The sequence below is a fragment of the Cololabis saira genome, chromosome 15, assembly GCF_033807715.1.
Source record: "Cololabis saira isolate AMF1-May2022 chromosome 15, fColSai1.1, whole genome shotgun sequence".
In the NCBI taxonomy this organism is placed as follows: domain Eukaryota; kingdom Metazoa; phylum Chordata; class Actinopteri; order Beloniformes; family Belonidae; genus Cololabis; species Cololabis saira.
Genome location: NC_084601.1, coordinates 9,445,350 through 9,456,551, shown reverse-complemented (window position 1 = coordinate 9,456,551; position 11,202 = coordinate 9,445,350). Strand labels below are relative to the sequence as shown.

General features: G+C 44.8%; 1 protein-coding gene across 1 annotated transcript in view; it reads right to left on the bottom strand.

Moving 5' to 3' along the window:
- LOC133461464 (teashirt homolog 1-like) overlaps positions 1-11,202 on the bottom strand; it is a 30,952-nt gene that overhangs the window by 4,572 nt on the left and 15,178 nt on the right. The gene's annotated exons all lie outside the window — the stretch shown is intronic.

Sequence of the window (11,202 nt, the reverse complement as noted above, 5' to 3'; positions counted from 1 at the left end):
CACTGCATGTGGGTGGTGGATGCAATAATGCTTAAGAGATTTTTGTCAGTGGTCTCAAGAGAAGACAAAGGTTTGCAGTGATGAAGTGGCACACATCCACAGTTTGACAATGACAGATAGTCCTCTTCACTGCACTGCCTAATATAGCTATTGAACAACACAAGTCAGCAAGGGTAAAGAGCAGAGATGAGTAGAGAAATGCCTCCACTTAGTTTAAAAACAAAAACAGCAGATTTTTAAATTGTGCAAGTTGCAGATCTTCAGAATTAAAACTACACAAAAAGGTTCTGTCATGTGTTACTTTTCTTTTCATAACATAAGAAAAAAGTACATATTCTGCAATTGATTGACTTTTTTAACACCCAGCCAATAAATAAGAAGCATTCACTGCGCATAACATGCAGAAGCATTTCAGCACATTTAATAAATATGACGATCATCCTAAAGCCGTGACGTCTTTCTGTGACATTTTGTTGTCTTTTCTTGCTGTAAAATAAACATTTCTGTCCCTGATTTTGATTTGCACAGTTCTTTTAATGTGTTTTTGCAGACTATGGATGAAAAGGTAAAACATAGTGGAGGAAAATGCCAGCTGCATCAGCCTTGCCAAGCCCTGGTTGGCCGGAGTTGACTTGGCATCGGCTGTGGAAGTCCTCACAGCATGATGTTAGGAAATGGCCAGTGGACATGACAAGCAGTGTTGTAACTGCTTGTGCTGCCTGAGCACTCACAGCGTCAAGTGTGCCATTTTAAAGCGGGAGGGAAATTTTGTTTTATCTGTGGAAAATGGCCGGCTTCTCTCTCTCTCTATGTAACAGCCTTGAAATTTCATCAAAACAAAAATTCTTTAAGTGTAAAATCTAAAAAAAATTACGGATGTAAAGAGAAAAAAATAAGGTGGGGGGGGATTAAAAGAGAAAAACCACACCGAGGCCTGTGAAGGGAACAATACAGGGCTGGAAATGCAACGGCAGCTTCCCTGATCCATCCCTCTATAAGATGCTTGTCTGAGGTGCCAGAGTCGGTCTCCGGCGAGGAGACAGATGTGCTGTCAGCTTCAAAGAGCATGTAGCTCTCTACCCCATAATCGGAATGGACATAATACCTGATGTTTTCTGAGGAGGCAGTAAGTGCTGGGAAAAGCTTGAGGTCCTGCACCTGGCTGTGTGTGAGTGTGTGATTATGTCTGTTTCCCATGGTGCTTCTTTTCTTAACTGCACCCTGTTCATTATACACAGTCTATAAAGAAATCATTTTAGAGATCCCATTTTAGTTCTGTATTTGAACCTTTGGCCCAATCAAGGTGAGGAGGCTAAAGACAAAACAACTTCTCTCACACAGAGATAGGAACCTGACAGCAGAGCAAACACACTCTCTCGCCCAGGAAAAGCACATCAACACTAAGTTCTCCTCTTTCCTTGCCATCCTCCGTATGTTGCCTTGACAGGCATCAGTGTCAGGAGTGTGTCAGTGTCGGCCTGAGGTGTCAGTGTCCACACAAACAAGCCCGAGAAGTGGTGGGAGGAGGAAAGTAACAACAACAAACACAAGTCAGCCATTTTTTACCCCCTCTACACCCACCCCCCCCACTCCCTCCTTCCGCTCAAGCCTCCTCCTTCACCATCTGTGTCAGAAAAGCTGCGGGTGCCACCGCCGGCTAATAAGGCAATCAGAGATGGAAAAGATGCTGACATGGCGGCTTTCGAGCGTCGCTGAGAACAAAAGAGGCAAAGGAGAGGGAGGGAGAGAGGGATAGGGAGGGGATTAAAACGGGAGGCTGGAGGGGAGGAGGGTAGGGAAGTGTCTGTTGTGGTTGTCAGTCAAAAACGTAAGCCCACTTTGTGCTGTCAGGAAGGATAGGCAAAAGAGACCAAGTTCTGAAAAGAGAGGGAGAAAGATGTGTTCACGCCTACAAACAAGAGGTGTGCGTTTCCATGTGTGTACATCTGAAAACCGGAGGAAAACAGGTGAAATAAATCATTAAATTAATTACATTTCCGGCATGCATGTAAGTGTATTAGTGTATAAATTAGGGCGGCTGATTGGTTGTGTGCGTGCATGTGTTTGGGCACATTTGAAGTGTCATGGTGTGTCAGGTGCAAGCAGGGATGCAGAGTGCCAGTGTGTGTGTGGGGGGGTGTGGGGGGGGGGTTGAGGGGGGGGCTGAAGCCATCTGTGTGGAGAGGAGCCTGTCACTATTGTTGTTGCCCAAAGTCCTGGATTCTCTGCTGTAGACAGGTGACACCACAGTAGGACATCCCCCAGTTGCACACACACACACACACACACACACACACACACACACACACACACACACACACACACACACACACACACACACACACACACACACACACACACACACACACACACACACACACCCCTTCAACATTCAACATACATTCTTGTTTCTTGTTTAACGAAGTTAAAACACTATATATGATTAAACATCTTAGATAGAAAGGATAAAAAGTTATGCAAGAAATACAGAAATAATCAAATAAATGTACATTTATCTGTTAAAGTTAGTACCGCCTGAGATAATCTTTTCTTACTGTTGAAAGTTGAACTCCAGAAGTTTTGAAAAGGCTTTTTTTAATCCTTTGGGATTGATGGGGCAACAATCGCTTCTCTTTGACCACTGCTTATGTCTGCATCTCTTGGCGTTGTGTTAAAACATACATGGATGTTTCAGTTTAGCAAAATGCCAAAATATCTGTTTTTACAGATGTGTGCACACCTGCTAATGATCACACAGCTAAAGCTTGCCCTCTTACCTAGAATAGAAGCAGTAAGGAGGTACTTAGTATTGCCCACATGGTTTTTACGTCTTTTTTAAATAACATTCATGAGGTTGTTATTTGCCTGATATTAAGACCCACCTACGATCAGATCATTCTATTGTGTTTCTAAGCAGAAAAGGATTCAGATTAAAAGAGAGGATTAACTTTTGCGTGACGTTTATAAGACGGACACGTACAGCCAAACTGACAGACGTCCGGACTGTTTTGTCGAGATTAAACAAGGCATGTTGGGAAATGGTGAAATTGTGCCGGTACAATGAACCCAACCCAGCCCACGATGCAAACGCATTCCCTTTAAACCTCCTTCATTTATTCATGTTGTCTCAGAGAATAGGGCAATCCCGGCTCTCATTTGCAGTGCTAATGTCCAATTCCGCCAGCTTTCACCCTGCTGATTTACCCAACATGCCGAGCGCGGCAGCAGCAGCCGGCCGGCCGGCGAGGCTCCGCCACAACGCTTAGCGGCCCTTCAAAGTAGGAGCTGTGGCGTGGCAGTCTTATTTCTTTCTCCCGTTTCGCTTTGTCACCGACTCCTCCATTCCCTGCCACTCACCTCTGATGGCGTTGGACAGGCCTGATCAGTGTGTGGCATTGACCTGGACAGCGTGCATGAGTGTGTGTGTGTTTCAGCAGAAAGAAGGCTGTAAATAAAATGACATTATTATTTCCTCTGTCCTATCATGTAGAAAAGCCAATTATGGTAATGCTTAGTATGTCAGGCCATCTCTGTCTCAGTCCGCTCTCCTGCTTCCTGTTCATTCTTGCTCCTTTTTTTCAACGGGGGAGTCGTGGCTCTGGTTTCATAAGACCTGACACTTCCTTTGGACCCCTTTGACAACAGTGTATTTTGGGGCAAACTGGCAGAGACCAGCAGCCTCCTCTCCACAACATTCGATAGCTGTCAACTCGCTTCATACCAGTTTGCACACATGTGAATCATTAGCTCGGTAAAGTCTTCTAATGTGGAGACATTTAGCAAGTTCCAGTGAAACCTTCGGTGCTTGATCTGATCAAAACTTTCCGACGTGGTTTATATGCGAGGTAATGTCTTGCATCGCTGCTTTCTTGCTGCGCCACCCAAATCTAGATTAGTGAGGGTTGCCAGATACAATGCATGAGCCATAATTTAATCTGCAGCTTCCTTGACTGTGCATACAAAAGCTTACCTAATAGTTCATTCTTTGATGCTCCCTCCCATAACCCACATAGACGTGTTCACCGTATGGCACCAGAGCTCAGGGGCTACTAGTAACTCATCCACCTTTTCAGTTTACACAATTATTCCACTTTGGGGAAAATTAAACAGTCTGAAAGACGGTGGGCAGAAGTGACCGCATCCATATGAAATTAGATAAACTGCAGCTTTCAGGCTCCTTTCTTTGCTTTGACATTAAGCATGAGAAAGCTTTGAAAAATGCATATCGAGGGCTGAAAAAAAAGAAATATAATCATCTTCAATTTAATTTTTTCCAGTCTTCACAAACACTTGCATCTGTCAGCACTTTGCAGGTAAGTTCCAACATCTGGAACATTTCAACCTGCATGCAGGTCCATATGGAGGACCAAAACTGGCATCATTAAAAATAAAAGCAGAAATATATATATTTAGTTTTTCCTTTTCCTTATACGTGCATTCCTTGTGTTTACATTCCCCGGTCTCCTCTTTTTACTTTTTACTTATGCATTTCTGCCTCATTATGCAAATGAGCAGGCCTGCCCTTTTTGGTGCAGCTCCTCTACTATTGGTCAATAAACAGGAAGAAGCAGGATCAAAATGTCGTTTTTTTGCAGATTCTCTTACTGGTCTGATCTTAAACTAGCAGGACTCTCCCGAACTGGAAGACCACCAGCGGTCTTGACTTTTTTTGACTTGTGAAAAATCTTTCTGCTGTTACAAAGATGGACTCCAGATTGTTTGTAAATACCATTGTAAGCATTACAAGACTGTGGACCAACAAAGACCGCTTCTCAAAGATCATTACTGATGTCGTCCCTCTTTGGCACTGTGTGTGCTTTAACCTTTCATGCACATCACCTCCAAAAAAATCAAAAGTGCTAAAAAAAAAAATTATAAATGGGGGCATTAGTTAATTCTGATAAATAAAGAGGGTTTAACTTCTCAGTTTTTCTTTTTCTTTTTTCTTTTATTTTTTTGTTTTTAGTTTTTCAGAGGCTGAGAAATAAAAGATTTCACTGGACAGGTGTACATTTTCCAGAAACCCATTCAATGCTTGACTCACGGCTTTTGGCTAACTTTTTTTTAAGTAAATCATTAATAACGCAGCGGTGTAACACAGAGTCTCACCAGTGAAAACATAATTTTTTTTATTAATTTTGACGGGAACACAAAACTGCATTTTTGCAGAATTTGACGGAATTCATTTCCGGTTGTTATCATTGCTCAAACATGTCTATGAGGACTATTAACACCATCCTGATTGGATAATAAACTTCTAGCATGAAACAATATATTTTAAGTAAACATGTGGACTCATTTCTTTGCAATAATAGACTGCTGAGAGAAAGCTTTGGGCTGCCTGCGTACCTGCCCTCATCTGCGAGTTACGGAGAGGGAGAAACAGAAGAGGAGCAGCCTGACGGCTCGACGCCCTGACAGTGACGGTGGCCTGTAAATCACCTCTTCACTGTTCTGTCAGTGCCCACTTGTTCTGAGATGAAACAACAGCCGTTAGATCAACGGCGCAACAGATTCCTCTCTGCTCAACTTTCCTGCCAACCCCCCCCCTCCGCCCATCAAGCATCGCCGTGGTGCTGCACAGACATTTCAAACCATCTGCTTTGCTTACAGGCAAAAGTATGGCTAAAGCATTAGCGCTGCTAATTAACAATGATGTGAGTGAGATTTCCTCACCCTATGCCAAGCACTGACTCAGTGTAGGCTGGAGCAGACACGTGTCACTTGTTAAACAGATCGTTCACCGTTTTTCATTTTCTGTAACAATTAAGCTGCGGCGTGCAACTTCAGATTCAGGTTGTGCACATACAGCATGGCATTGTATGACCCTTTAATTATTGACAATGTGGATTACTTAAGCCCTAAATAAGTGTAACGAAGTACAGAAGGGTTCTGATTAAAAAACTACAAATGTGACGCACTGACACATTTCCCAGGTTTACACATGCTGCATAGACGCCGTCTTTTGAATTCACCTGCATTACCCATGACAATGGAGCTTCTCTCCACTAAACAACAGCTGCTCCCATCGCCTAGCAACAACCACTTGATGGATGACCCCAAAGATGGATAATTACCATAAATCACTGTGGTTGTGTGTAGACCAGAGGCAGAAAATCATTACAGACAAAATAAGAAACACACAGTTTGAGTGTGGCTGATGTTTAGGTTAACTTGGCTCTTAAAATGACCAAATACGGTTGCTGATGTGCTGACTGGACCGTGAACTCCGGGGATGCAGAGTGATTCTCAAAGTGACCTGTGTTTAGGACAGGGATGTTTAAATAAGGACTGTGAAATGAAGCCTGATGAAATGAGTCATGGGATAAAATCTGTCCTGAAGGAGCCCTGACAAACAGAGTGGGCCGAGGAAGGAAGAGAGGAAACAGCAGACGAAGAGCGATGGCAGCAGCGATGCAACAAAGGAGGCAAAGAGTAGAGGCAGAGAGAGGAAGTGTGTGTGTGTGTAGAGCCCTGCAAGTACGTGTGTTTGTGTGTGAGTGACAGAGGTAGACAGTGACAGGCAAGGGGAGACAAAGAAGAAAAACAAAAGCCGAGACTTGAATAAAAAAAGAAACTGAGAGGGCACAGGGCCAAAACAGGGTCACCACCTAACCAGTTTGGTCTAGCCGAGTCCGGTTGCACAATAAGCCATCAATCAACCTTCCTGGACTGTCAGTCCTCCCCTAAATTCCACTTTGTAAACGCAGGCAAGAGAAAAAAACGACATACACACATGTAAGCAAACGCTACACGTGAACGTGATCCTCGGCTTCGGCAGGAAAGGAAGCACCTGATTGGCTCAGTAGCCAAAGAGGCAATAGTAGGAGGACGAGACAGGCTAAGACTACGGGACCTCTGTTGTAGCTTCTGGTAGGAATGGATGTAAAAGTCAAGTAACAAAAGAGGACCGTGTCAGTTTACCGTAGAGCCGCGAGGAAATCCTTTTAGCTGTTTTCACTGCTAAGTCTTTACACATCTACACTAAGTGCAACACCGACCCCAGAGGTGTCAAAAGTATTCACATTCATTACTCAGGTAGAAGTATAGATACTAGAGTTTAAAAATACTCCTGTAGAAGTTGAAGTATCAACTCAAGTTTTTTACTCAAGTAAAAGTATAAAAGTACTGGTTTCAAAACTACTTAAAGTATAAAAGTAAAAGTAATGTAAGGGGGAAAAAAGCCATTAAGGACAAAAGCCATTGAAAATGAATGCATCTTAGTATAATGATAATATATTAAAGAACCATATATGTGTACTATTGAGCATTAACATGTGTTTCAGAGAGAAGATATGATGACTAGTTGCCTATAAGTATTTAATGGTGCAAAAAGTCAAACTTCAGAGGCATGTTATCATTTATCCTAACCTTTATTGGAATGTACATCCAAGTTTAGTTGCAGGAATCTGAGGGAACGGATGTAAGAACAAAACTGGACAAGAACATCTGAAACAACCACAACCAAATTCCCTCTATCCGGATGGAGCAATTTAACTGGATAGTTTTTTTTTAAAGGCCGAAATTAAATAGATTAACGAGGCTGTTTTTAAAATGTAAGGAGTAAAAGTAAAAAGTCGTCTGAAAAATAATTACACCAGTGAAGTATAGATTAACCAAAATTTCTACTTAAGTAAGGTAACGAAGTATTTGTACTTCGTTACTTGACACCTCTGACCGACCCACCTCGACGGAGAACGCAGTCCTACCTCTATAGAGCGTAATTGCCAGAAAATGTAATAACTGATTTGATTTTTGCCCCTATGTCCTCACTATGTGACTGATCTGAGTCCGAACCCCACAATGCACACAGATAAACACATACACACACACACACACACACACACACTTCTCTAGCTGCACTAAAACATTTCATCACCTCGTCTTTTCGTCTTTTCTAGGTGGCATTCAGAGACGACCCCAAAACAAGCAGTCGTTCAAACAACCCAGAACCTCAGAGACCCGACCCACTACTATATAGACTCCCGCTACACGCACACAGGCAGACAAAGAAGGAACAAGTTTAAAAACCATAAAGTCACTTTAGGGAAATTAATTAGAGCTAGAAACCCTCCAGGCAGGAGGCTGCCCGGGACAGACGCACATCCCCAAACATTTTAGTGCTTTTAACTGCATGTGTCACCGGGGAAATTCCTGCAGTTGTGCCCCATCAGAACCATTATCCTTTATGCATCGCCACATTTTCTTTTTCATTCCCTTTGCTAAAGTGACAATTTGGAGTTGAAGTTGGGCGCTCCATTAAACAAAGCAGCACTGTTTCATTTCAGCACCGGCTCACGATTTAAGCGTGATGAATAGCGTAGGAGCGTAACAGAGAAATATATAACTAAAGAGTGAGCACGGAGCAGACAGCAGCTTCTTGTATGTGCACTTGTGTGGACTTCTCTGCCCCCTCTCCTTCCTGATGACTGCAGCAATAAAGTGGCAAAAGGAGAAATGATAGGAGGGAAGAGGGTTTACGGAGAAAAAAGGGGTCCCTGGAGAAAGTCTGTAAATTATGAAGTGGGCTCTCAAAGTGAGCTAGTATCAGTAGCCATCTCACCCTAATTGTGTGTATGTGTGCGAGTATGTGTGTACAATGGTTATGAACAGCTTCACATTGAGAGAAGAGAGAAGAAAAGAGAGAGAGAGAGGCAGGAAGGGAGGAAGCAATCCTTCAACAGAGCACAATATCAGACTGCGGACAGACAACGCACGGCTGGAAGGTTCTGGAAACGAGAGAAAAGCCTGCCTCCCTCACATTTCAGCTCCCAACGCTGCCTCCCAAAGTGCCCTCCGTCTAGCAGCAACACACACGCAACACATGCACGCACGTAAATGGCACCATAACTCCATATCCGCAATCAATCTCCGCTGTGAAGACACATCCGTCTTCAGTAATGTTAATGGGAGGGGTGGTGGGGTTGGGGGGGGGTGGAGGACAGGGGTAAAACAGAGGGTATGTGACTGCAGAGCTTACCTCAGAGCAGCGTGAGGTAATACGGGCCGTGTGTGTGTGTGCGTGCGTGCACATTAACGTACTCGTCTGCATGTCAGGAGGTCAGGTGTGTGTGCGTCAGTGGCTGAGTGAATGATGGCTGTCAGCTAGCATCTGGCAGAGAAAATAAATTAGGCTCATGAAGACAAATGAACAGGCTATTGAAAGAGTAAAAGAGGATGGAGGGGCATCATGACGGAGAAAGGGAGGAGGAAAGAAGGAATAAATATAAACGAGAATAAACTGAGACAGTCGCATGGCTACAGAGGAAGTTTCTGGCTCCTGTGTGTGGATATGCGTCTAACGCAACACAGAGCAGCTCGGGTGTTGTGTGTGATGATGGGGTTGGTAGCGGCTCTAGCTTGCGTGTTGGTATCAGCGAGTGTCCATGTGTGTTCCCTGTCCGTAGATTTGTCAGTGCCTCTCCCACGACACGCTCGCCTCGTCGTGAGCGGGAGGAGAGAGCACTCGGAGGGCTTTGTCACGCGGCGCTCTGTTCTCTTCCTGAGGCCTGGCGCCCCTCGTTTGATAAATGACACATGTCATTCTGTCAGCCCCTGCCATCCGGACTGGGAGGCCCCGAGCTGATGTATGGCCGCCCGGGCTAAAGGAAATCGGAGTGTTTTGGCAGCACCCTGGGAACACGGCCGCTTTCTGGCGTCTACTTTTGTGGCTGTGCGAGCGTGTACGTGTGTGTGTTTGCGTCTGTCTGTCCACGACACGAAAAAGCCTGTTTAATTGTGTGTGTGTGTGTGTGTGTGTGTGCGCCTATTAGCGAGTGTATGCTTCTCCCCAAGCATTTGTGTGTACATTTGCAAGTGTGTGTGTGTGTGTGTGTGTGTGTGTGCAGGCTCTCGACCTGTCAGGCAGACGGGTTGAAGGAGACAAATCATCGTCATGGCCGCCCCAGCTGTTCCCCAAATTTGGTGTGAGGAGGAGAGCGAGAGGGGAAAAAAAAAAAAAACCTGCCATTTGAGTTTTAAACGGTTGATGCTTCCCAGAAACGGGAATGAGGGAGAGGACAAGTGGAGTTGAGCCAGTTCCAGAGGGTAGCAACAGATAGTCCGAAAGGTTTCTGTTGCAAGCATGGCTGTCCATGGACACACACACACACAAATACACACACGTAACACACAAACACACGCATGTAACACACTAAGACACGTGTGACACACAAACACACCCGTGTAACCCACGCGTGTAACACATGTAAACACACGCATGTAACACACAAACGTGTAACACACACAAACACAAATGTAACACACCAACACACACGTGTAACACACAAACACACTTGTGTAACACACAAACGTGTAACACACACACGTGTAACACACACAAACACCAGTGTAACACACCATGTGTAACGCACAAACACACACACGTGTAACACACAAACACACCTTCACCTCAGCTGTAATCGTCTTTGGTCTAAAATGTAACGGTACTTTCAGCGCCGGCCCGAATCTTGGCAGATTTTTAATAGAAATACCGGAGCATTCCTGCCCCGGTTCATCCGCCGTTCCAGAGACGACTTTCAGAACCGCACACATACACAAAACTCCCCGGCGAGGACGGGCCCACCTGGAGGTTGTGAACTCTGCACGACCCCGTTTGATTGGGTGCGGGCCGAACTGCCTCCCCCTCTCCCACGGAGGAGAGATGAGAGAATGAGAGGAAAAAAAGAAGAAAAACCAGCGTCATTAAGCTGTGAGTGATGAGTGGCAGCCATGGGTGACATCCTCCCCTCTTTCTTTCTCCTCTGCTTTCCAACTGCTTTCACTCTGTTTTCTCTTCTTCGCTGCCTTGATACTTTTTCACTCCCCCTTTATTCACCTCTCTCTCCATCCCTCAACCCCTCAAGTCATTTCTCTTTCACTCCTCTGTTGCCTTGCCTCCTCTTTTTCCACTCTCTCATCCTTTCCCTCCCCCCCTTTTGCTCTCTGGCTCTTTTTTGTCTGCTGTCAGTCTCCTTTTTTCCTCTTTTTTTCACCCTCTTATGCCCCATCCTTCTTTTGCTTCTTTTTCTCACACACAATAGTGCTTTGCTTGGTCCTGTCTGGCTCTGTGGCCCTGGTCTAGCAGACAACCAGCTTCTCCGTACATAATTGATCCCAAATAACCAGAGGAGAAGGAGGGGGGGGTTGTGACATCAGCAGCACACCCACGATGTGTCTTCTGCCTGGCAGAAATGGACCAAC